Source organism: Condylura cristata, unplaced genomic scaffold, assembly GCF_000260355.1.
Source record: "Condylura cristata isolate star-nosed mole 26May11 unplaced genomic scaffold, ConCri1.0 scaffold00007, whole genome shotgun sequence".
NCBI lineage: Eukaryota > Metazoa > Chordata > Mammalia > Eulipotyphla > Talpidae > Condylura > Condylura cristata.
The window spans coordinates 60,171,078-60,197,370 of record NW_004567108.1 but is presented as its reverse complement, the minus strand read 5'-3'; the positions used below and the strand labels follow the sequence as shown (position 1 = coordinate 60,197,370).

The window sequence follows — 26,293 nt, the reverse complement described above, 5'->3', positions numbered from 1 at the left end:
CAGGTGTGACCCAGAGAAAATATAGAATCTATAAAATTTATTAAAAGACAAGTCTCCACCCCAAATGTATGATATAAAATTTCATTAAGGAAATGATTCCAAATGGACAAAGAGTTAATAATGATGTTTTAGTATAGATGAGTTATAGCCTCATCTGTATATACAAAGAGAAGCTATATGTGGATGGATACATGGATATACACACACACACGCATCAAGACACATCCTTATATACACATATACCCATATTGTGAATGTATGTTCAGGCTTAACTATTAATGGCTATATTTACCTGCAAATGTCTGTAGTTGTGTGTATTTGATGCATTTTAAAGTCTCATTTTCTTTGTATACATTAGGGTCTAGGTATGCATTATCACACAAGTATAAACAAATATTAACAGAAGTCAGAAGTCTGGAGAAGTATTCCAGATACCTTGCTTTAAGGGCATGCTTCTCAATCAAGACATGTCAATTATATGAGAAATCAAAGCAACAGGAGTTAATCAGTTTTTTAAGGTAAAGCCTTTGTTTTGGCATACAGCCTCATTAGAAATAATAATATTTTATAAACTGAAATCTTTTAAGAAGACACAATAAACAGTTTAATGTTTATGAAACAAGGATTGTTTTTGTGTTCTTGATTATTTAGTTAAAAGATGTTTTTTAATACATACACAATTAGTTCCTACATATTGAAGAAGCATATTTCATCACCCTAACATTTTTACTATAGAGCTGTAACTTTTAAATTGCTATTTTAAGCATTATTGCCCTTTTACAATTAAGCCTTATGAAGAGTCACAATATATTTAGTGGGAAAAAAAAAGTTGAGCTTCCCTGTTGAAGTCAGGAAACCAGTAACCCTTACTTGGAATTTCCCTTTCTCTCTCTCTGCCCTCTGCTTCTCATTTTCACCTTTGCCTTTCTCTTAACCCATCCTGGGAATTGCTGAAATACCACAAGTATATCAGCAGAATTGGTGATTTCTCAGTGCTTTGCTGGAATGTTGCTCTTAGAATTGAATGTCTAACTGCAATTGAGTGTAACTTACATTTTTGCAGAATAGTAATACATAATCACTGAAGTTGTTGTTTGTGTCTTATACTTTTGTTCTGTCATGACCTTATTTAGGGATAGTATACTTGTTTGATTTTTGTTTTTATATCTGATTATTGGCATGAAATATTTTCTATTAAGAATCTAAGTATAGACCCTCCCTGGTGGCACAGTGGGTTAAAGCATAGCACTGCAAGCTAGCCGCAGCTGCTTCAGTGCAAGTTGGATCCCCTGCCCGGGAGGTGATCCACATGGCATGGCAGAACTCTCCTGTCTCGCCTGCTGCTCACCTCAGCTGCTCCCTTCATCGATCTGCTCACCACTCTGTCTCTGGTGAATCCTCTCACTGCCCCTACCATCTCTGGCCTGTACCACAGCTTTATGTACATAGGTAAAGAATTCTTTTAAAAAAGAAGAAGAAGAAGAAGAATCTATCTATATATGTCTAATCTGATTTTCAGAATATTAACAATTTATTTTTTGTTGGTTATGTCTTTGCTTTTGGGTATAAGCCCTAAATCAGGCTATATAAGTAAAAGGAGATTGTTTTTTAATCTTTTAAATATGTTTGTTCTGATAAGAAACTTACATGAACATATCAGAAAGCTTCCTATCTGTAAAAGCCAAGTCTGTGGGGATTGGGTTAAGACCGTAAGCAGGGAAACTAATTAGACTGCATCATTGGTTGGCAAGAGATGAGGCAGATCCAAATGAAACTAAAACAGTGGGAATGGAAAAACTGGGAGAGACTGAGAAGCTGTTTTGGAAACAGAATTAATATTAACAATTGAATCTGAAGACCAGGGAAAAAGAGGAGAGGTTCTGACCTGGACGATTCATTGGTACCATTACTGATAAGGATAGGAAGAAAAACAGGTTTGGAGTTAGTAGGGTGAATTCGCTTTTAAACATGTTACATTTAAATTCTTCCAGGGTATGTAAGTAATGCATCAGAGGAAAAATGCAGTATAGACCTTTAAGAGAGTTCTATTCTTAGAGTCTTTGAGGCTTATATCTTTTATAGTGAATTGTATTGATATCAAAGCTAAAATGTTATTCTTATAAATGTGTTACTATAAATATATTAGAGGAAGCTCACCTTGGAGTCCTTAGATCATATGATCAACTTATGACATGGCATTATGAAAAGCTCAAGAAACCAATGCTGAATAGAGAGAACCAAGATGGTTGTCAGAGAAGATGGTATCAGATAATTTACTCTTAAGAGAATTATCTAATAGTTAACTATAGGAACAATACACCTTTAGAACCATGGCTTGGAGTAAAACTGGAACACCTTTGAATGTCAGAGAAAACACAGACTACAGTAGAGGAGGCAAAACAGAAAATGATTCGATGTTTGAGAAATGTGTGGAGAGATATCTGGAGGCCATGACCTGGATTTAGGGAATTGACAGCAGAGCTTCACTCAGCCTGAGGCCATGAGAAAGGAAGGGAAGAGCTAAATAGTATGAAGACATACACACTTAACTGGGAAGAAATGTGTGGAGATGGTGGGGTGTTCCTTACATACAAGGACCCCACTAAAAAGATCAAAGAGAGCACTGGACTTCACCTTTCTCCTTCACTCCAGAGCACTGATACTGACCTCATGAACACACTACACACTGAAAGTGCATGTGATGCAGTAGTATCTCACAGAGGAGGTCTAACAGAAATGCCACGAACATGAACCATCACCTACTCCACCATATTCACAAAATCAGTCTGATCGATTACAGGCTGCACCCCTACCCTGTGATTCAGGAATTGGAATATTAGGCCCCCTATCAAAGCCACAATGTCCAGAAAACTAAAACAAAACAAATCTAAAGAATCACATGTTGGAAAAGTAAAATTAATTCAACTCTTTAAGTCACTGCTACAGATACTTCTAAAAACAGAAAAATCTAAGGCAGAAAAATGGTCATCCAAAAAATATACAAAATATGATACCTTGAGATCACAATGGAATATGACATCTCAAGGAGAGAACAGCCCTTCATATTCCACCAAAAAATCATGCAAGCTATTTTCTCCTTATCAGATAGTGAGTTTAAAATTGTCAAAATGAGAGTATTGAAGAGATAGGAGAAAACATATAAAAGCAAGTCAAAGTGACACAGGAGAACTCAGAAAAGCTAGTAAAAATGGGAAGAAAATGCATAAAACAAATTCAGGAACAAAAAAAAATTAAATTGAAGCTTTCAGAAAGAAAATAAGAGAGTGAGGATTTTAAAAGCTCAATAAATGAGATTTTTAAAAATTCTAGAGAAAACTAGCAATTAGAACTCGAGCTACTAAAAGAGATCAAATAAAACATAAATTCAATGATCTCGATATAGTAATACGCAAAATACCCTTATGGGAGAATAGAAATATAAAGAAAAATAAAAGAAGAAACACTCTGAGAGCTACCTGATTTTATTGGAAAAAGTAACATAATGAAAATCAGTTTCCCCAGAGAGGAAGAGATAGAAGCGATCAAAACACATTCAGAGAAATAATTGGGGAAAACTTAAACTGGGGATGGAACTCCTCATGAAGAACACTTGGGTCATATAAATTCAGTGAGACCAAAGCCAAAACACATAGTAATGAAACTACATGAGTTCAAGAAAATGAAATAATATTGAATGTGGCTATGAAAAAAAGAAGTCAGGTAACTAATACTCCTGTAAGATACTCCTATTCAGAATTACATCAGATTCCTCAGAAGAAACCGTTCTAGTGACATGAAAATGTTATCACATATTCAAAATACTCAAAGATTAAGTCTGCCAAGGAGTTTCCTATAAGGCTTTGTTTGATAATGAGGAAGAAATAAAGGCTTCCCTGGAAAATCAGAAGTTGAAGGAGTTTACCAACACTAGACCTGTCCTACAAGAAATGTTGCAAGTAACTATCCTATCTAAACCAAAGAAGAAAGCCCACCAAAAAAGGAAAATGATGGTCCCCCCTGGTGAGCTAGGGGTTAGGTCTCAGCACTACCACTATTGCAGACTGAGTTGGATCTCCCTTCTGCTGCTCCTCTTATCAGTGTATTTCAGTAGCTATGCCTGTTCTGCTCCTCACTCTGTCTCTGGTGAATCCTCTCATCCTCTGCACCTCTGGCCTATGTAAAAATAAATATAAATTTTTTTAAATGAACAAAGAAATTTATACTCTACCCAAATCTAAATTATAATGCTGTAGAACCAGAAAACTAAAAGCAAGCTGACAGTAGTCCTCTTATAACAGTACTTAACCTAAGTATAAATTTGTATGTATGCACACCTTATGCAAATTATACAAACCTATCAGAAAGCCCAGAGAAACTAACTGAATCAAAGTCAAAATCCAACTTTCTGAAGTGTCCAGAGGACTTTTCTCAGCTCCAGAGGTAAATACACTCAAAGTAAATGATTAGAAAGTAATCCCACAAGCAAATGAGATAATCCCATTTGTAGTGGAGACTGAAGAAATATTACTGAATAAACTAATCTGTTAATGGGCAAATCAAAGGAGAAATTTAAAATAACTGGCGATAAACAGAGGCAGGGATAATCCATTTATATCCAACCAAAAGGACATCAGCTTATAAAGGTAACAACATACAAGGATAGACATTATATAATAATTAAGGAGACAATATATTAGGAAAATATAACAATCATTAATCTCTATATGCCAAACAAATGCACATGAAAATACATTAAAAAAAAGTGTTAGCAAATCTAAAAATAGACATCGACAGTTACACAACAAAAGACTTCAGCATTCTACTTACACGAATGGCCAAGTCAAGCAGACAGGAAAGCAACACAGAAGCAATAACCTTACATTGTAGGGTGATTTGATCTCCTATTGAAAACAACGTGGTGGTTTCCCAAAATATGAGACTACATGAGCTTAGTAGCCATTTGTAGGTTAATGGACTAAAAAAAAATTGAGTATGCATTCTCCCACATGCACATGGAATATCCCAAAGCTAGGCCATGTATTGGGTCACAAAATAGTGTTGATAAATTCATTAGCATTAAAATTATAGTGTCTCTTCTGTGATCATAATAGTGTCAAACTAGAAATCAACCATAAAATGAAAGCAGGAAAAATCTCTAGTATATGGAGACTGAACAACGTATTACTGAATGACTCGTCTGTTATGAGAAAATCAAAGGAGAAATTTAAAATAACTAAAGATAAACAAAAATAAAGGCATGAGCTACCAAAACCAATATGTCAAAATTAAAATAGTTCTAAGAGGGATGAATATTGCAATCTATGCCCACATAAAAAATAAGAATGATCTCAACTAAGTCATCTAACATTATACATTAAAACTAGAAAAAGAACAAAACTAAAACCCAGTAGAAGGAAGAAAATAGTAAGAAATTGGAGCAGAAATAAGTGAAATCTTTAAAAAAAAAGTTCAGAAGATTGATGCAACCAAAATCTGGTTCTTCTTACAAATAAGAAAGATAGACAGACCATTAATCAGACTGGCTAAGAAAAAAGGGAGAAAATGCTAGTAACTAGAATCAGAAACAGAAGAGAAGTTACGACAGACATTGCAGAAATTTAGAGGATCAGAAGAGAGTGAAGAAGGATAGAGAGGCTTTGTTTCTGAAGTTGCAACACTACAGCTCAAATTATGTGAAAGCAAATATCCCAGCGTTTTGCACTTTATGCTACACTGATTTCTATATTTCTATCAATAGTTATTTTTGATGTTATTATTTTTTCCCAAGTCAACTTGAAACTTTCCTAGTTCTACCTTTTCTTTTCTGTCTTCACCCATAATCAGATGCCTGCACCATGGCTCCTTCATATAATAATACAGGGTTTGGAACCAAATGGACCCCAAGTCGAGTCCTAAAGCTATAGTTGACTAGCCTTATTATCTTAAATAGATTCTTCCACCTCTGTGAGTTTTTTAACCTAATGCTTATGTTCATAATACTTACCTGGTTGAAACACTGAAATTTCTGACCTTTTGCTTCCCAAAACAGCAATTTTGCACACTTCAACCTTACACTGCAATGTTATGGTGAAGATGATAGTGGTGAAGATAGTGTTCAGAGTCTTCAGCGAGTACATTTTCATAAGTATTATATGATTATTATTTTATTTATTTTTAAGACTTAATTTACATAAGATAAAAGCACCTCAACTATTTCAATGATTATTTCTTTACATACATAAATAACAAGGAATGTTAAAAAGTAGGTAAAGTGAAAAATATAAAACAAATAAACAGTTGAAAGGGGAAATGCTTATATTAAGGTCTGTGAGGTAGAAATATTTTCAACAAGTATATTGCCTAAATCTTTTTGTTAAAACTTTAGATTACAGATTGAGTTATAATTACGAAGCCTAAATCAAAATGACTTAATGCTTTTCTTTTTTATTGTATAGAGGTTGATGAAATACACAAGAAAATCATAAATTACCGAGATAAAACACAGATTTTCTGTTCTGTTCACTTTTTATTCCATCAATTCAGTGAGTGATGATTTTTATTATAGAAACTACAGAAAAACTTCAATTGTCTGGAGATCAATTATCAACCAACTTCAACTAGAACATAAACCAATGCCTGCAAGTTATTAAAAAAAAACACTTTGTGCAATTAAAATAGGTATCACAAAGTACATGCATAAAATCTCCCTGCTTTTGTTTTAAATTTTCCGTGATAACATTTAAAAATAAATAAATAAAGGCAGACTAGAACAAAGTATGAAGATATTTTTAGACGGCCTTCAAAAGTGCATCATCTTCAGATAGCTGCTTTTCTTTGTGAAGGAAGCAAACAAGATTCTGCAATGTACATACTTTGCTTAAAGTAGGAAAAGTTAACCTGAATTTAGCTTTTGAAATAGCAGTGTTCAATGATATTGACTAACACTCCTACCCTTAAAAGAGGACACTATGATAAGATAATAATGTATTGCAACTGTTCTTCTTGCACATCTCTCTGACACATTCAGTTTCATTATTACTGCACCAGTAGTAAATATTTATTTAAAACCTCCCCTTTAATATCATGTTGGAATCCAAATAAAGCAAGCTGTTTTCAAAGAAGTCACTTATCCTTTAGTCCTGTAGTACCCTATTCATTCCAACTTAATGCATTGTCAAGACAAGTGAGATTATCTGATTTCTCAAGTTGTTTCATAATCTGAGGAGTTACTAAAAAATTAGTGTGACAACAGGAAAGAGAGGAAATTAATTGAGAGACAATGTCGCACAGCACAGTGTATGACAATTAGAGCAGAGACTTCAAAACTATTGTTCATAGACTATGTTCTTCTCAAAAATAATTTAATTCCCAGAATGTTGATCTGCATATTATTTTTGTTTTGGTTTGTTTCTCTTCATTACTATCATTAACTATTTAGGTGACTCACTTCTTAAGAAATTGACTTGATCTCTCTTAGAACATTGAGGATTTGGCAAAACTGAGTCTATACCCCAAAAAGGCACAAGTTCTTGGGAATCTGGATTAACTGCAGTGTATGTGGTATCCAATTTACCATAGTCCCCACTTTTGGGGAAGGCGTTTCAATATCACAATCCCCACCTGTCCACATTGTCTCTCTTACACTGAGGCTTCATGTTTACTGCTATTTATCTTTGTGTACTTTTTAGCAGTTTGGTTAAACAGATACTAAACAGACTACTACATCTAAGTTTTGTTTTTAAATGTTAAAACAAGAAACTGAGGCTACAGGGCATGTGTGAAGCGAAGAGGGAAGTGGCCAATGGAGTATGATGGAGGATTACAGTGTTCAGAAGGCAACACACATTTGAAGAGGTGTGAGCCTATATACGCCATTATATAATGCTATAATATTGGATGTGCTATACTTTACATTAATTAACCTACTATTATTATATTATTCTATAATATAGATAATACATGAGAGTATATTATACAGAGTAAACCAATGCTACTTCAATAAAATGGATACGATTTTTTTTTTTTAATGAGGAATGGGAAAGAAGGCTTAATGAGTTCAGTAGTACAGAAAGAAAGGGAGACAGTACTTTCTTTGGTAAGGAAAAGAGCATACAAACAAAGTTTGTCTGTGTCAAAATAACATAGCAAAGAGGCATTGAACATTTACTTATACCCCCTTTAGGCATCTGGGCAAAGTAAATTACCTTTCTGTATTGTATTGAGCACAGTTTCTTATTTAAGCAGTGTAAAAGTATAATCATCAGGGAGGTGTTTGACTGTGTCTAATAAATACTAGTAAATACTATTTTATAACTAAAGCTTTGAACTACTAGTAAATACTATTTTAAAACTAAAGCTTTGAACTATTTCTATCCAAAGCAAAAATAAAAACAAAAACTTCTTTTGTATAAGTTGAACAATGTGAAATTGTCAGTATTTCATAATTTTGGACTCACAAGGGTGGCAACTTTACATTAATTAACCTACTAGAAAACAGTGAAAATCTACTATTTATTTCACTTACACAGAACTCCTTCTTTACTACAATACCAAATAAATGGTAATGCTTTATCTGAGTTAATAAAAATTCACAATACACTGAAGAATAGTTACTGATAGTGTATGAATCTTATAAAACCAATTAAACCAGACAGTACCATGCTTCACTGCTGTCTGAAATATAGCTTGTGTTCATGGATTTGATAATATACTCAGTATAATGACTGAAAATATTTTGCAGTGGATAAGCTCTACATTATGAGAGAGTAGTATATTAGCAAATCTTCTAATCACCTAAAATGTAGTGTTCTCTATTGAGAGGGTGACTGTATTTAGCATCTGGTAAAATGTTTTAAAAATTAACTACATTGCATATGTTGGTTTTCCTGGTATGGGTACAACTTTCTGCATTTATTGGATTTTCACTTTAAAAAGATATCATCACCTGAAAATCAGTATATTTTATAAGAAGCTTCAATAAATGCAAAAGCCTTAAAATGAAACTTTGAGAGTAGAATTATACAAAGATTTAAAATTTTTCATTTCTTAACATCTAACCAGTTCTTAAAAATAATATATTGATACTTAGTACATGAAAATAGTAATTAACCACAGTCATTAGGCATGCATATCTTTTTTAAATGAAATATAATAATAGAGAATTACATTATCTGATATTTTTTATTTGGAGCAGTTTGTTTTTGTTGAAAACATGAAAGTTCAGAGCGTTAACATGTTTAAATTGTGCTTTATAACTTTCAAGGCTACTATCAATAAGGGTAAATTGAATTTCTTAAGCTAATAGTAGTTTGTTATAGCTGTATATATAAATATTTATGATAGCAGTGATTTGAGGGAAGTGTCAGTTATAGTTGGTCTTGAGGACATCTTCCTCTGGACCTGAAAAATAGGTGACTGAATTCAGTGACTATTAAATGCAAAATATTGTGATTAGATGATGGGCTGGAGTAAATAAAAGCACAATACTACTTCATTAAGACTTGTTACAGTTAAACCAAGTTAAATTATTTTACCAAAAGATATGCTGGTTCAGATCATATTAATATAACCTTATTATCAAAACTAGTCCCTTTTTACTGAAAATGCCCTTCTACATAAAATAGCAGGTGTTTATTTGCTTTCAAGAACTCTGAAATAATAATACTCTGTGTAAGAAGGTGTTAGTGAAAGCAGGAAAGTATATCTATGTTATGAAGGAAAGATTCAAGTTAGGAAAACTATTCCTTAGGAATATATAGAGATATTTCAATCATCTGGGAATTAATTTCAAATGTTGCCCCTTACTCAATGGTAAATATAATATCTCAATTGATTACATAGTTAAGTCACTTCCCAATTTACCCTGTATGATTGAACCTAAATTTAAAGCAGAATAATAATAGTTCATGAACTAAGAATAACTAAAAATATGTTCTTATTTAATTACTAGGCTTACTTAAATTTTCCAGGATATACTGCTCACCCTTGATATTAAATTGTCCTGCTCTTACTCTGTCTTTAATTTTTTGCTTTTAACTGACTTGCTATGTAACACATATACTTGTATAAAAAGACTGACCTTTCCTTTAATTATATATTTTATTCAAGTCCAAAGGAAGCAGTTTTTAATGAATGCCTAAATTTGGGAACAACTAGGAAAAACCTTAGGTTCCCCATCCTCTTTTTCACTGAATAAAATGGCTGATAGTCCACATGAATTTATCTTATCTCCTCCTAAAATCTTGCCCAACATACATTCATGAGATCTTTTTAAGGTAAAAATACTAGGAAAGAATATAAGAGAATATGAGCCATGTCAATACATTTTTATGGAGTAAAAATCACAGGGAAGAGGGCTGTCTTAATAGAGCAGAGACGCTCTAGTAAAACACTTTCAGAGAGCGATAACATGGCAGTGGGCTTGTTGACTGCTTGTTGTCCCTCTGCAAAGCAAGTTCTCTCAGCTATCAGATACTCTAGAAACCCCAGGTGTTGTGGACAGATATCCTTAGGTAACCACACAGTTGAGAGAAGCTGGCATCAGAAAAAGAAAATATGAAAACAAACAGAAAAATGAGGTCAAGGAGAAAGAAGAAAACAAGCAATGTAGATAGCAGAAGAGAAGATCAGAAGCCTTAAGTACTATTCTCAGAGATAAGAAAAGCAGTTGCATCCTTGAAGAAACAACAGACTGCTATGAAAGAAAGGACAGATTGAATGGGCCCAGCACCATGTGTGAAAATAGTTCTACATGAAGGAACATCATCAAGAAATTTTAGATTGCCAAAGATGAAAAGGAAATTCTAAAAGTTATCCAAGAAAGTAGACAAAATTCATGCTACAGATCAGAAACAAGAGTGACTCCAATATCTTAAAAACCATATGGGGGGTTGTTATTTTGCAACATATAATAAGTATTTCAAATCAACATGTTGTATACCTTAAACTTAGCACAATGTTACATGTCAGTTATATCCCCATAAATCTCAGAGAAAGGAAGCAATATGGAAAGCTAGAAGAAAAAGAGGCACTGCCTTCCAGACTCAGGAGAAATAGTTATCAACACAGAACTCTATACTCTATCCAACTATTAATTTTGTAAGTAAAATAAAGATGCATTTAGACACCTAAAGTCTCAAATTTTATCTTTCCTTAAAGATTTAGGAGATGTGTTTCAGTACAAAAGTGATGAAAATACAGTTAGGGGAAGGCAAGGGATCCATAAGATAGCTGAAAAGGGAAATCTTAGGATGTATTTATATTGATGTATTTATATTGATACCTAGAAGAACTTCAGAAGAAGGACATAGAAACAGGAGGGTGGGTTAGTAACGGTGTAATTATTTTTGTATTTGAACTTTTGGAAAAATATTGATAGCAATTTTAACTGTCCACAGGAAATCTTTAGAAATAATGATAGACCCCAAAAAAGTAAAAAAATATGAGCAAATATAAAACTGCAGATTAAAAATTGAAAAATAAAGTTGTCATAGTATGTTATTTGTCTTAGCTGTGAGCAGCATTTACATAGTCATACTAATGTAAATATCTTCTATTTTATTTATTCTCCCTAAAACCGTGAAAGCAGTGACACATACTTTTCTATTTATCTTTTCATCATATTTTTATATTGCATGTGTAATCATATAATAATGCTAGTCAATTTAATCTAAAGGATTTGCTATATAATTTGTTATTTTGAATATTATTGCCTTAACTTCAAGATTCTTAATTTAATAATAATTTTTTTAAAATATTCATCTATGCTTACAGAACTGGGATACAGGCCAGAGGTGGTGGGTGAGAGGATTCACCAGAGACAGAGTGGGGAACAAAACAGGCAGATTGACAAAGTACACTGCTGTAGGGAGGAGCGGGTGGGTCAGGAGAGGTCTGCCACACTGTGTGGGTCATCTCCCTGGCCAGGGATCGAACTTGTGATGCTGTGGCTTTGGAGAGCTTCATAACGTGGTGCTTTAACCCATTGTTCCACTAGGGAGAGCCCTAATTTAATAATTTTTTTTAAAGATTTATTTATTTATTCATACAGAACTGGGGTACAAGCCAGAGATGCAGAGGGTGAGAGGATTCACCAGGAACAGAGTGGGGAGCAGAATAGGCAGATCAACGAAAGTACACTGCTGAGGGGAGCATGCCACGCCATGTGGTCACCTCCGGGGCGGGGATCGAACTCATGCGGAAGTGGTTTCAGCTTCTTAGTGCAGTGCTTTAACCCACTGCGCCACCTGGGAGGGCCCTAATTTAATAATTTTTAAGAAAGAAAAATCTTATACTACTTTGAATTAACATGAAATAGGTATCCCCATTCAGAAAACACATCTATCAATGCTCTGATTGGAGCAAAGAATCTCCAGTAGCATGACTGTCCCTAAGGAGCTGGGATGTTTGTGCACACTCCCAGTTAGGTTCACTTTTCAAAAATATTGGAAAAGATGTCACTAGAAGAAAAGCCATGTTGATGAAGAATAAGGACAGTTCCAAAAGTGAGGTGGGTAAAAGAAGAGAAATAGAATGTACCAGAATGCATCACAAAAATGATTGTAGTAATTTTGTTATAACATGTATCATCTTAAACATAAACACCTAAGAGGACAAGTGTCAGGATAAAGGCAGTAACGGACTTATAATAAGGATAGTGGGTATACCATTTCCAAGTAGTTTCTGCAGACAGTTTTGGCTTATTATTCACCTTTCATACTGAACCAGGGTTTTGGGGGGTGCAGTCCCAGAGTCCAAAGACCCCAGGCAGGCTCTTTCTTGGTTCTTATCTTCAGCCAGGAAGGAATTCAACATGGAGACCAAAGTCACAAAAAAGCAAGACTTTATTTATAGACAACAAGCCTTTCAGGAAGGCAGAAAAGCTCTCCAGGCAGACAGGGTAGAGTGGGTATAGTAAGTACCCCCACTGTATGAGTTTAGAGGGGAAGGAGCAGGGATTTGGTCACCATGGGTCTCAGTGTTGTGGTTCTTAATGACTGGATGGGCCCGTGGGGCTCTCCTGGGCTACCTTTCTAACACTATCTTTGTCCATTGCCTTGGCATTGTGTTTCTGTTTGCTGCTCTGGAGTCTCCACTCTTTACTGGGTTTGGGGGAGGGGTGTTCTCCTGGCTTCCTCAATCAGGGTGATAAGTAGAATTAGGGTCTTGGGGCACCCTGACCTTATCGTTTCTCAATCAGGGTGATAAGTGGAATTAGGGTCTTGGGGCACCTTATTACTAAATGACTGTGTATACTCTTTTCGTAACTTCTTCCTTCATTATTTACCAAGCCTATATATAACCAACCCCATTATATAACCAAACCTAAAATCAAAGAAGAAAATTTTGAAATGAACAGACAGGATCATTTGCAGGATCTCTGTCTAGCATTTTATTTAAGTGTGACATTTGCAAGAGGTTGTTGGGGAGAAGTGAGGCCAAGACAGTAAGAGTGAGACACAAGGATCCTATGTCTATAGAGATTTTTATTCAACAAAAGTCAAAAGGGCTGCTAAGTTCTCTGAAAATAAATCACGGTGGAATAATAAAGACATATCCTGATAAAGGTATTGATCCTAAGAGAAAAAAAGAAACTTAAGACTTTCAGATACATGATTTAAAGCAAGACATGAGCTGAAAGAAATAAGGATGGACTTAGATTTTTCCACAGCAGAACTGAAACACTTGTCTATAAAACTTTGAATGTAAAATTAAGTAACAATGCCAAAACTTAGCATTTAGCCACATTGTCACTTGAGCATGAAAATTGAAATCTTTCTCAGGTATTTAAGAAATTAGAACATATATTAATTTTTCCAAAAAATAAAACTACTTAAAAATGGTAACTACTGACCTAAGAGATAGTTTGAAAGAAATCTCAGGAGAAAAAAATGTGTGTGTGTGTGTGTGTGTGTGTGTGTATGAGATCCTTATGATATTTAACATACTTAATATAAAACAAAAACTAAACAACTAGAAAAATTTTCACTACAAAGGCAGGTGGCAGTTTAGAACTCAACAATGAAGAAATAGAGAGCAAACAAAATGAGAAGAAGAAAATGGCAGTTTTCTCATCTTTATGAGGTTAAATAGTAGAATTTGTGAAATTACTCCAGATTCTTAAAGTTTTTGATAAATTATTGTCTTAATATATGTAGACACTTTTAAGAATTATTTTATGGTGAAAGAATTAGCTTAAGTCATTCAGTTCTTTTACTTTCAATTAAATGTCTTTATTTTGATCAAATTCAAGTAGTAACAAATTAAATACTGCTTAAAAGCATGTGTGATTATATATAAGCTTTCTGAAATTTTTTTAATCTTTCTTTTGCTCTGATATATGCATAATGCTTAGTACCAAATGTTAGTGGTGATATTTATGGATGGTGAGATTTGGGATAATTTTAAAGCTTTTTTATACTTTCTTTTAGTAATTTGATCTTGCAATAAGTTGTGCCATTTTTCGTAATCGATAGTCATTGTTTGAAAAATGTAAAAGGACGTGATGGACCAAATAAAGTTATTTTCATTTGACTGCTAATAGAGCAAGTTCAAATATTTCAGTGACATCTTCCAGCAAAGCAAATGTTTGTTAACTGAACCATATTCATATTTTCTGCTGCTGTGACTCTTTCACATGAGCATTGTTGAGAATCCTTTTGGGATTTTTAATATTATCACAGAAAGTAACTGAGTTGGTATGTGCACAGATTACTGTATCCATTTAGCATCTTTGGTGGCAGAAAGGAGTAGCCTCAACTTTTAGTAAAAACAGAACAATGAACAAAAGCAAATAAATAATTGGAAGAAAATGGCAAAATGTCCAGAAGCATCAAAATCTAAATAAAGTAGACCTTGGGAAGGACAAGAACTTTGGTTCTCTAGATTGCTGGACTAACCTCCTCTGGGATGGATTGACTCCCCCTGTTTTATTTCCATAAGTCATTCCAGGGAAGATTAAAATATCCACAAGTGACTATGGCTAGTCAAGTTTCAGACACCTGCCCACCTACAGCTTGCAGAAGGCAGGGACCTTTTCGTTACAGTCCCTAAACTGTTTGTGAGAAGCAAAATGAGGATTTATTACCAGAATGTAGAAATAGATGCAGCACAGGTAAAACTACAGATGCTCTCTATCATTACCCCACTTTAAACTCAGTAAAGTAAGTTTCCCATCCATTATGCCCCTCGAGGAATTAGCTCTTTTAGTTTCTTTATCAGATCTGTTCCTTCATTTCTTTCTAAGTAATTACAGGCTGCTTCTTCCCTGTCTCATGACACTGATTATTAGCTAAAGCTAATTCATCAGCTAGATATAGGTGAAACACCTTTAGCTATCTTTCAGGAAAAGCTTAGTAAATTATTTGTCATTCTCCAACCCAAGAAATGTTCTCTCTGTAAGTAAAAGTTTATTAGATACCATGAGAGGTCTTGGGTTCAGCCATTTTCTGTCTAGGCTATAATTAGAAAGCTAGACAAATTATATCAACTCCCAGGGAAAAAAATCCACACACATACTCTTTTTAATAAATCCAATTTACTCTATTTGCTCAGTATTAACAACTGTTAATGTTATGTCCAAATTTCCTTCCTTCCTCATTGAAAAGTACTATATCGCCACAGCCAGTACATACAAATGGGTAGTTAATTACTCGGCACAGAGGGTTATGTGATTCATCACTGCAATGTGGAAGTGCTTGTTGCCAATTGTCAGCTCTTTCCAAACTAGAGAGTGTTATATGGTTTATGTCCCAATAAAAGGTGGCAAAGCTCCAGAAAGAAATACTACCTAGATATCAGGGGCTCATTAAATTGATCATCAGTAATTTCCAAACCTGGCTGTGTGTCAGAATCACTTGGTGACATTTAAAAAAGAAAGAAAGAAAGAAAAGATCCAGCCCCTTACTACCCACCCCATAACTACTGAATAAGAATTGTTTAAGGGACCCATTCAGTATTTTACAGGGACTATACTTTATACAATTTAAAAACAAGAATACAAAAGTATCTTGCTTTTAATGATTTAACAAAATTATATTAATATGTGCATTTCTCGTACACAAGCCCTTGTAAAGGTCCATGTAAATGATGGACACTAAAGCATACCATTAGCTTCATGGTAAATCTATCAGTAGGTTCAGACCTCAGGTACAATTGTGTTTGGGTATTTGTGTCTGTGACATGTCCATGTGTGAACGAACATGTGGTATGGTTCGAGTTCCCAAGCAAGAGAATTCAGAACTGAGGCCCTTCTCTCTCCTGCAAAAAAAAAAAAAAAGAATACGAAAGTTTAGTGTTTTCTGCGTTTTAATCTAATTCACCACGAAACTTAAAAAACTCAAATTGAAATGTTTTGAATTTCATGTTTCTGTTTCCTTTACACTTCTTATGGCAGGAATGCCCATGAGTAGAAATTATTACCAGGTTCGAACCTAACCCCCACTCCCAACAATAGCCTCTGAGTTACAGCTGCTCTGGTTAGAGTTAGGAAGAAATAACTGTGCTCAACTTTCTGTGTTTATTTTTAATTTGCAAATAGCTTTATGCTTTTCCACATGATTTTGGGGATTGAATCTTGGCACCAGTAAATGTGTTCGTTTGCCTAGGGGAACACTGAGTTAGAGAAACTCCTGTAAGAAATGCCAAATTCTTTACTTTGCTCTGGTAAAATTAAGTAATCTGTACATAGCCCCTCTCTAGTAGCTGGTTTTCAATCATTTGTAAAAGTGAAATATGCCTCGTCTTAAAAAAATTAATGTGAAATTATGTAATGAAGATATATATTTACTGATAAATTCTCCTCAAAAAACACAGTCACCATGATGATTTTTTATTATTATTGAGGTAGCTTTGGTTTACAACACTGCATGTGATTCAGAGGTACAGGATCATACCTTGAATGTATGTTACCAGCCAGCACCCACCACCAAGGCACCCACAGCCCCATGACATAACTCCCTGGACCACCTCTACCCACTGCTTTCCACACTCTTTCTTCCTCTCTGCCCTCTCAGTCCCACAGTCAAATATCTGGGGTTTGTTTTGGTGTGGTTTTATCTGACCCTTTGTTTTGTTTCTCTGTATTCCACATATAAGTGAAACCATCCAGTGTTTGTTTTCCTCCAACTGACTTACTTCACTTAGCATTATCCCCTCCAGTTCCATCAATGTTGTCACATATGGCAAAAGTTCATCTTTTTTATATAGCTGAGTATCATTCCATTGTGTATAATACAATCTTCCTAATCCGCTCATCTGTCCTTCCATACTTAACGCTGTTTCCATAATCTGGCTATTGTACCCAGTGCTCTGTAGAGTGAACATAGGAGTGCATATGCCCTTTAGAATTGGTAGAACTAGTGGTTTTGTTGTTTGTTTGTTTTTCAATTTTAGGGACATACCAAGGAGTGGAATTGCTTGATCAAATGATTGATATATCTTTTAATAGTTTCAGAAGCCTCCAAATTGTTTTCCATAAGGGCTGAATTAGCCTATTGTTACTACCAACAGTATATACATGAGGGTTCCTTTATCTTCATGTCTTTGCCAACAGTTATTGGCATACTGTCATTACTCCGCAAATATTTTGGGAATAAAGTAATAGTCTGAACTTTACAGAATATAACAAGACCCCCTTCTCAATTTTTTTTCCAATGTGTTTATAATTGTGACTAAGATACATAATTTAAATGATCATAAATTGACTACTACTAAGAAAAATTCCTATGCTAGACAATGATATAAAAATGAGTGAAAGTCTTTGTTCCTCTCAGTGTTGTTTGTATCCATTGGGGAAAAAAACTAATATTTTCCTGTCATACAAAGACAGTTAAACATGCAAGGATACAAAGCACAGGCATGGTAAAAATCCCACATATGAAATGTCTTTCAAGGTTATGTGCATCCAGTTTTTTTGTAGACATCCTTGAGTATTCCTCTCACTATACACCTAACTCATAAGCAAATAATATAAGTGCTATCTTTAAAATGTATTCATAATTCCACTCTTCTCCATCTCTGTGATACAGCCAGGGCCAACCTACTATCACTTCTTATCTGGATACTCTGGCTTCCTTATAATCTTGTCTCTTTACAGTCTGTTCTTAACCCAAAGATGTCCTTCAAAAATTTAAACCCTCTGCCCCAAATTTCTCAGTGGATTACCATTCATTTAGGATAGTCAGTGTCATTAAGATGGCACAATAATTTTTGTCCACTTCCTTTGCCATTAACTCCTTGATCTCATCTCTGCCTCTCACCCTCTGCATTTTTTTCTCATTCTAGAACAAATGTCACCTCCCTGCCTCATGACCTTGGCACTGGGTTTTCTCCCCACAGAATGCTCTTCCCTTAGATGCCTGTATAGCTCACTCCCTCATATTCCTACACTGGCCCTATCTCCACAAGACTGTCCCTTTCTAACCTAATTAAAATTGCCCCTACCTTGGTCTCTGTTTTATTTTTCTCCAAAACATTATAACTACCTGAAAATTATATATTCTACTTATTTGTATTCAGAATTCAAGTTCCATAAGGACTAGAACTTGATCTTTATCCACAGTTCCCAAAACATTCCCTTTTTCATAATAGGTACTCACCTAGTATTTGATGAAAGAAAAAACAAAAAAACACTGTATTCCCCATGCTAACGTATGCACATGTTTTCCCTCTGCCTTTGGTTCTCCTGTTCTGATATCAGACACCTTTACAGTAGGTACAGGGCAGCCTGACACCGCGTCTGTTGTCGCCATCCTTGGTATCTCATAAGTGGTAGTAACTGAAATCACATCTCACTTTGCTGTACATTGGGTCAGATAAACGTTTCTATATGAGGTCTGCTTGAAATCAGTGCTCTGTCTTTATGGTAGTTTGGAAAATTCAGTTCAGAAAAGTAGACAGGCAGATATATGAGAGACACTAATGTACTTTTCCATATCCATGAACCAACATATTTAAGGCCAGAATTCACTTCTCATAAAGTGAGGAAATCTAATATAATGTCAGGATTTTGAAAAGGATGCATTAATTCTTTGATAAGTAATATATGTATTTATGCAGGCACGAAAAAAAAGAATCATTGAACCAGGGACTTTAGCTTCCCTGCTAATGTTAGAGTGGTAAGTCTTTTTTCTTTCCTCATCTTAAATTCTAAAATTTAATAAGGGGATTGTCAGGGGAACCTAGCATTCCACCCAAAGAGTTGGTTACCGCCAAACATAGCATCATGAAAAACCAGAGCAGTGGAGCAGATTCCTGTTAAATGAAGTTTAGTTCTAATGTTCCTCTTATTCTCTATGTGTTTGGAAGTTACATTCAGAACTAGTTGCTGCATATCCAGTCAAATCTGTGTCTCTCTGCTAATTAAAATAAAAATTAGAAAGTGATAAAGGAGAAAAAATACTTATCCTTGCTCCTGACGCTATAGAAGATCTTAAAAAGAAAAATACTTTGCTTGACCTCTTAATTTTCCACCAAACCATTTAGCTCATAGGAAGAAAAGCAGTTGCAGCCTATAAATAATGTTTCTGTTTCCATTTTAGGATGTATGGGGCAGGGGAGCCCACTTCTTCAAAAGGTCAAGGGCTATAACCAGCTTGGTCCTTCTGAGTCATACAATACTTATGTGTTGTTATTCTAAATTCAGTAAGCAGAATGTAAAATGAAGACACCTTTGTGCAGCATCTTGAAAATCCTAGCACAATTCAAAGTTTTCATTCTACTGTTATCTACCATTGTTGGGCAATTTATGTAACATACCTCTTTTCACTTGGTTTTCAGAGACTTAGTGTTCCTGAATAAAGCATAGTGTACAGCCTTTGAAAGTTTCACATATAAATGACTATTTGGAAAGTCTCTACGACCTTTTTTTTTTTTTTCCTGAATTTGCTTTTTTATTTTAAGAAACTGTAAGACTTTCTGTGTCCCCAGAGGACAAAGTTTCTGTTACTGGTATTTTTTTTTTCAATTTACATGGAAATTATCTGTTATCCAGAAAGCTGCTCTTTGATTTAGACAAAAAAATATGTGGCTTTTTCCTTCTTCATCAATTTAATCTAATAGATATCTACTGAGCACTTACAAAAAAAAAAGTGGCAGAATACTAGAATTTAAAAGACAATGGAAATGACAGTATTACTTTCTAAGGGAATGAAAATTAAAATCCACAATTATTGTGGTCATCATTTTACAGTATATGGTAATTGTCTCAAGTCATTCTGCTGCACACCTTAAACTTATATGGTGCTGCCATCAGTTGTACCTCAATAAAACTGGGGGAAAACAACAAGATTCAACTTCACAACTACCAAAAATTTTGCCAAAATACTGGAAAATATGTGGAGACATTGGAACATTGCGGATTTCATCAGAATGTAAAATGGCACATCAACTTCAAAAAGCATTTTGGTAGTTACTCAACAAATTAAAACACACACACACTTACCTTGAGTCTGCAGTATTTATTCAAGTGAAATAAAACATATCCACACAGAGACATTTATTTTAATGTTTGTAGCAACGTTATCCATAATAACCAAAAAGTGGAAACACCCCAAATATCTGTCTATAGAAAGATGAAATACACAGCATGAAGAACACACAAAACAGTGAGGATGAACCTGACAAACATAATGGACATATGAAAAAAAAAATAGAAATAAGAGTTTGGGGAAATTAAAAACAGGAATACTAATCTGTGTGACTGGAAGTCAGGATATCAGTTATCCTTTGGGGGGCGCAGTAGTGAGGGGATTTGAGAGCTACTCACCTGTGTCTTAGTCTGGATACAGTTATACAACCTGTTAATTTTGTCAGAGTTCATCAAGTGGTGTATTAGGTTGATTTTTTTTTGGGGGGGGGTGTATGCTACCCACGCCAAAAATTCATTAAAGCCATGAAAAATGAATGATATTTGGTTTTCAGAGGTCCTAGATAAAGCATGCACCACTTTCACTGCTTCAAAGTTTCCACTCTAGTGGGAAGACAGGCATGTTGATACATGATTCTAATATGAAACATGGGAGAGGGGCTGCATTCAAAATATAAAATAAGTGCAATTAAGTAAAGGAACATTTTTTTTTTTAAGATTTATTTATTTGTACATACAGAACTGGGGTACAGGCCAGAGGCTCAGGGGCAGTGAGAGGCTTCACCAGAGACAGAGTGGGGAGCAGAACAGGCAGATGGACGAAGTACACTGCTGAGGGGAGCAGCGGGCGGGTCAGGAGAGGTCTGCCGCGCCATGTGGTCACCTCTCTGGCAGGCGGGAATCGAACTCATGTGGAAGCGGCTTTAGATTCTCAGTGTTGTGCTTTAACCCGCTGCGCCACCAGGGAGGGCCAAGTAAAGGAACATTTTTACAAAAAAAAAGGGCAACCAGGAAAAAACAAACATTTAGAATGTGATTATCAGCTTTATTACATAATACTAGGACAAACATAGCTATGTACAAAAATGGAAAGAAAGCATATAAATTAGAATTAAACCAAGTGTTAGTTGATATGTCAAAAATCACTGTGTTTGAGAGGTAACGTTGTTGTAAGATACCAGAACACATAAGCTATTTATATCTGTAAAAGTGAGTTGTATTTAGTTGACTGACTTTGCCTAAGTTGTAGGTTATTCTCTTCCTGTGGTTCTCAGCCCAGGCTACACAACGCGATCACAGAAGCTTTTATAGTTTCTCCTGAATCAAAATCTCCAGGGCTGGGACTTGGGAATCTGTACTTTTTCTAGGCCCTGTGATTCTCCTGAACGAGCAGGGCGAGAAACCATTGCTGTTGTCTCTGCGGGGTGGAGGGAGCCTTATCCCGGACCATCACACAACAACAAATGTCTCTCAAAGTAGCGTTTCTTTGTCTTTGGAGCTTCTGGGGCTTCCACAAAAAAAGAACACTTTTCATATTTATCTCTTTGTATCCCTGCCAAGAAATTTCGTTGGAAATGGCTTTTATCCAAGTATTACATGAAAGATCTTAATCCCACTGTTAAATTTTAACCCTAATTCTTTCAAGCACTAGGCCATTTCTTCTGATTTTATTACAGGTACATAGATCCGTAGCAGCAGATAGAACTGGAAAGGACAAAATGGCACGCACAGGTCACTTGTTAATGTACTCGTATGACTAATCTTCCTCCTATGAGGAAAAATGTATTTTTGGCTCTAACATTTATATATCAGCTCTTTCAGGGTGAGCATAATACCTGCTTTCATTTAGAAAATTTTAGTCCTCTACTTAGTCCATTCAGTTCTTCTCTATTATTAGCTTATCTGTATTTTTTTCTGTTTTGAAATAATTCTAGAAATATGAAAAGTCACAAAAATAATAGAGATTTCAAGAATACTTCCTAATCATACAGTTACCTCTGATGCTAGCTTATTTAACTATTTAACAATTGTCAGAGTAGGAAGTTAGCATTAAAACAATGAGATTGACTAAACTGCACTTTTTATTTGAATTTCATCAGTGTATTCCTGAATCTGTCTGTTTCGTGACCCAACCCAGGATCCCACAACTGTATTTAGTTCTCATGTCTCACAATCTTCTGATCTGTGACACTTCTTCAGTGTTTTATTACATTCTGTTACCATGACCCTTTCGATGCATACTAGTAGTTGTTTTGTAGACTGTCTCATTTGAAGTTTGTGTGATGTTTTCATATGAGTAGTCTGAATTTATTTATTTGGGCAAAATTACTGCAGAAGTGATCTGATGGGAGAGATGACATCTTCATATGTTATTACTAGTTTAACTTTGATCTTGTGGTTAACATGGTGCCTCGTGGGTCTCTCCACTGTAAAGTTATGAGTTTTCCCCTTGCAATTAATCAGTATCTTTGGCACTATGTCAATATTATGTTTCTCCTTAAATGTTTACCTATGATTTTAGCCTCTATTGGTGGATTTTGCAGCAGTTACTACTGTGACACTTGCCTGATGATTTGTGTTTCCCTCTTTCCTTCTGCACTTATTGAAGAGCGTTTCTGGGGACTATATACTCTACTATATATTTACTTGACCCTTTACATCAGTTTGGGATTATAAATGCTTGTTCAGTTTTCTGAAGTATCATCAATACTATCATTTTTTTATTTTGATGCTCAAATTACTAAAGCCGTGGCAGTTGACAACTCCTTTTGATTGAATCCTCTGTCCTGCCATGCTCTCATTCCCTTTCTTTTTAATGAATCAGTTATTTAATTAGATTCTTTGTAAGAAAGTTAGAACACCAATTTGTGAGGGTAAATTCCATTTGCAAGAGCAAATACAGAGTGGAGGTAATCCTGGAGCTGAGGAATAGCTTTGTTTTGGGCAGAACTTGTGAGTCCACAGCTTTCTGATCAGCCTCGAGCTGCTCTGTCATCTCTTATTTCTCCTCTGTGTAAAAGATCTCACCTTCCTGAGATCTTGTCATGTCCTGGTTAACACAGCTTCTTCTGGAAGTTAGCCTCAGTGAAATGTTTTGGTTTTTTCACACAACTGATATCAATTTTGGTGGAGGTGGTGATAATAAATTTCCCGTGTGTTCTACAGAGAAACTCTATTGAGGGTCTGCTGATTTAGGAAAATCACCCTCTTACCTCTGTGGTGTCCAATGAGGACAATCTCTTTGGCCTTGGAAGGGATGCTTGCTTGAAGTTTTCTCACATGCTGACTGAAGGGGCTCACGCTGTGGCTCAATAGCTTTAGATGCAGTTCTTCAGTGGGATGGTATCAAGGCATTTTGCAACATTTAACTAACTGGATATCACCTCTCTTGTCATCACCAGCTGGTTTTGTGACAGTAGCAAGAATCTTCTCCTGCTGCTTTTTCTACTCAATCCTCATTTGGCTGCCAAACATATTCCCTGTGCATCATCTTTCTGGAGTACATAGCAGATCTGGAATACCTGCTAACTCCTCTGACAAGGACAGGGTTTTGGCTGCAATGAGGCATACCCTTTTTATGTATTTGGCCTTGGGGTTACCCTTCTTATTCTTGCCACCAATATCAGCTTTCCTGGTTTCCGGTTTCTTCTCTTTAGTAGCCAGTTTCTCAGACTTTTCACCTGTCATTTTGCAAAATGAGAAAGAGAACTAAGGTCCCTCATTCCTTTGTTAAGCTTATCTTTTTTATAACTCAAGATGTCTAGTTTCCCCTTCTATTTCTATGCTCTGATTCTGGGACTAACCATTTCTCTAAGAATGGTTCCTTTTGTGGAGAATGATTTTTACAGAGCAAGATCTAAATGTTAGTAGATCATTGCTACTGGGGTGTCATTGCTTCTGTTTCCTTTCAACAGATAATGTATCCATTGATGTACTAAACATACATCATATTATTAGTTACTTCTTTGTGTGTATATTTGTATGTGAGTATGTGTGTGCTTAAAGCATTTATATCTGCTAAAAATCAGTGGTTCATTCTACTACTTCTGATTTGAGTTCAGTATCACAAGGCTAGTTATAAGCCTCTCCCCTCTTCTTGTTTGTAACTTCTTTCTCTAGCAGAAAAGAATGGCTCTCATTATTTATAATTCTAGATTACACTCAAAATAGTTACTAAATTGAAAACTCATATCCCTGTGAAAAATTGATTTAACTAGAGTACAATATTTGCTGATAGTTTTTTTTTTTTTTAGTTTTTATCATAGAATATCCAGTCAAGATTTTATCTACCACAGCAATTTTTAATTCCCAACCCCTTCAGCAGATTGTTTTATTTGGCTCTTACCATTTATTTTTAATACAATTAGGTTTATTTGTTATTGTCTCTATTCTACCTCCTTTTCCACCTGTTCCACCATATCCTGGTTGGGTTTAATTTTTTTTTATTTTGGGCATTACAGTGGTTCTGTGTCAAAGCTATGTCCAGATAGATACTCCATGAACTCTCTGTCCCTCAGACCCCGACTGCATATTTTATGCCCCCTCTTTTTTTCCCCTTTCTCAACAATATCCTATAGTTAAGCAAGCTCTGGTTTAGCTTGTTCCTTTAAAAAAAAAAAAGTGAGCAAAGCTATGATTTTTATAATATTCCCTGTTGTTTTATAAGAAGTTTGGTAGCACACCATATAAAATCTTTTGCACTTTGATTCTTTAATTGAATGATTTGGATGTTCCTAGTGATCTTACCCCATTCATTTTTACAACTGCATCTTACTCAATTATGAAAGTGTTTTATAGTTTATTTAAGTACTCTCCCATGTATGGGCATTTAGGCTATTTCTCATTATTTCAAAATTACAATCTGAATTCCAAATAATAAAATCGTATATGCATTATTTTATATTACTAGAAGTATATGTTGAAGGTGGGTTCCTAGAAATGAATTTTCATAGTCAGAATTAGGAATAAAGAGATGTGTGTGACTTTTAGTCACACTTGTCATCTGTAGGCCTACAGAAATGCCTCTTAGTGGGACAGGGTATAGTCTTCACCATCACATGAATTACAGTTTTTAATTTGTGCTACTTTTTAAAAATTTAACTTTACTAGTTTCACTTTGCACAAAAAAAAATTGATTAAACTTGCACTGATGTTAGAAATTAATCTTGCATATTTTATCCCTTTTAAGACTAAATAAATAAAATTATAATGCATCAATAGCTCCTCATAAAAATAGTTATCATAGTTACAGCCCTGTCGTCCCTGGCAGAAAGAAAGTAGGCACTTCAAGAACTCTAGCAATGACATGTTATCGAAAATGCTCTCACATTTACCCCATAGCTTTTTATTTTCAAGACTTTTTAAGTCTTTGTTTTATATTTACTGTGGAATGTCTTCAAGAATATCAAATGAATCCTGACATTTATATGTAGTACAAAGTCCTCTGTATGTACTGTTACATTTGAATCTTAAACCAACCCAAGACATAGTCACTATACCCATTGTCCTGATGCGAAAGCTTAGGCTCAGCAAAGTTAAATGTCATTCTAAGGCCTGGCATCTGCTAAATAGTAAGGCTGAAAATGAACTTGACATTATACTGCACTGCAGATTTCACAGGTAATTATGGGCAACAGTGAAAATGCTCCAAAGCAGACTTTTATCCCAAGAGGTAAAGTACTCAATATATAGTTTGGAATTTAAGATACTACTGGATTTGTAGTTTATGGTCACAGACTGAGCATAGTTGGCTATTTATAAACTATGGTGTTGAAGTTCTGAATGGTGGTAAGGGAAACATACCCTGAACTTACGCAGATTCTGCTAGCACGTGCCTGAGAACTGTAAAAGACTGAGCACTCATTGTGGAAGCAGCAGAGAAAGTCAGTGTGTCACTGGTTCTGCCACATATTAGGGCTGGGACCTTCA

General features: G+C 35.1%; 1 protein-coding gene and 1 pseudogene across 1 annotated transcript in view; one reads left to right on the top strand and one right to left on the bottom strand.

Moving 5' to 3' along the window:
* The window catches only part of FBXL17 (F-box and leucine-rich repeat protein 17), a 514,059-nt gene that overhangs the window by 461,856 nt on the left and 25,910 nt on the right, over positions 1–26,293 (top strand). The window lies entirely within an intron of this gene.
* On the bottom strand, positions 23,218–24,052 carry LOC101623401 (annotated as a pseudogene).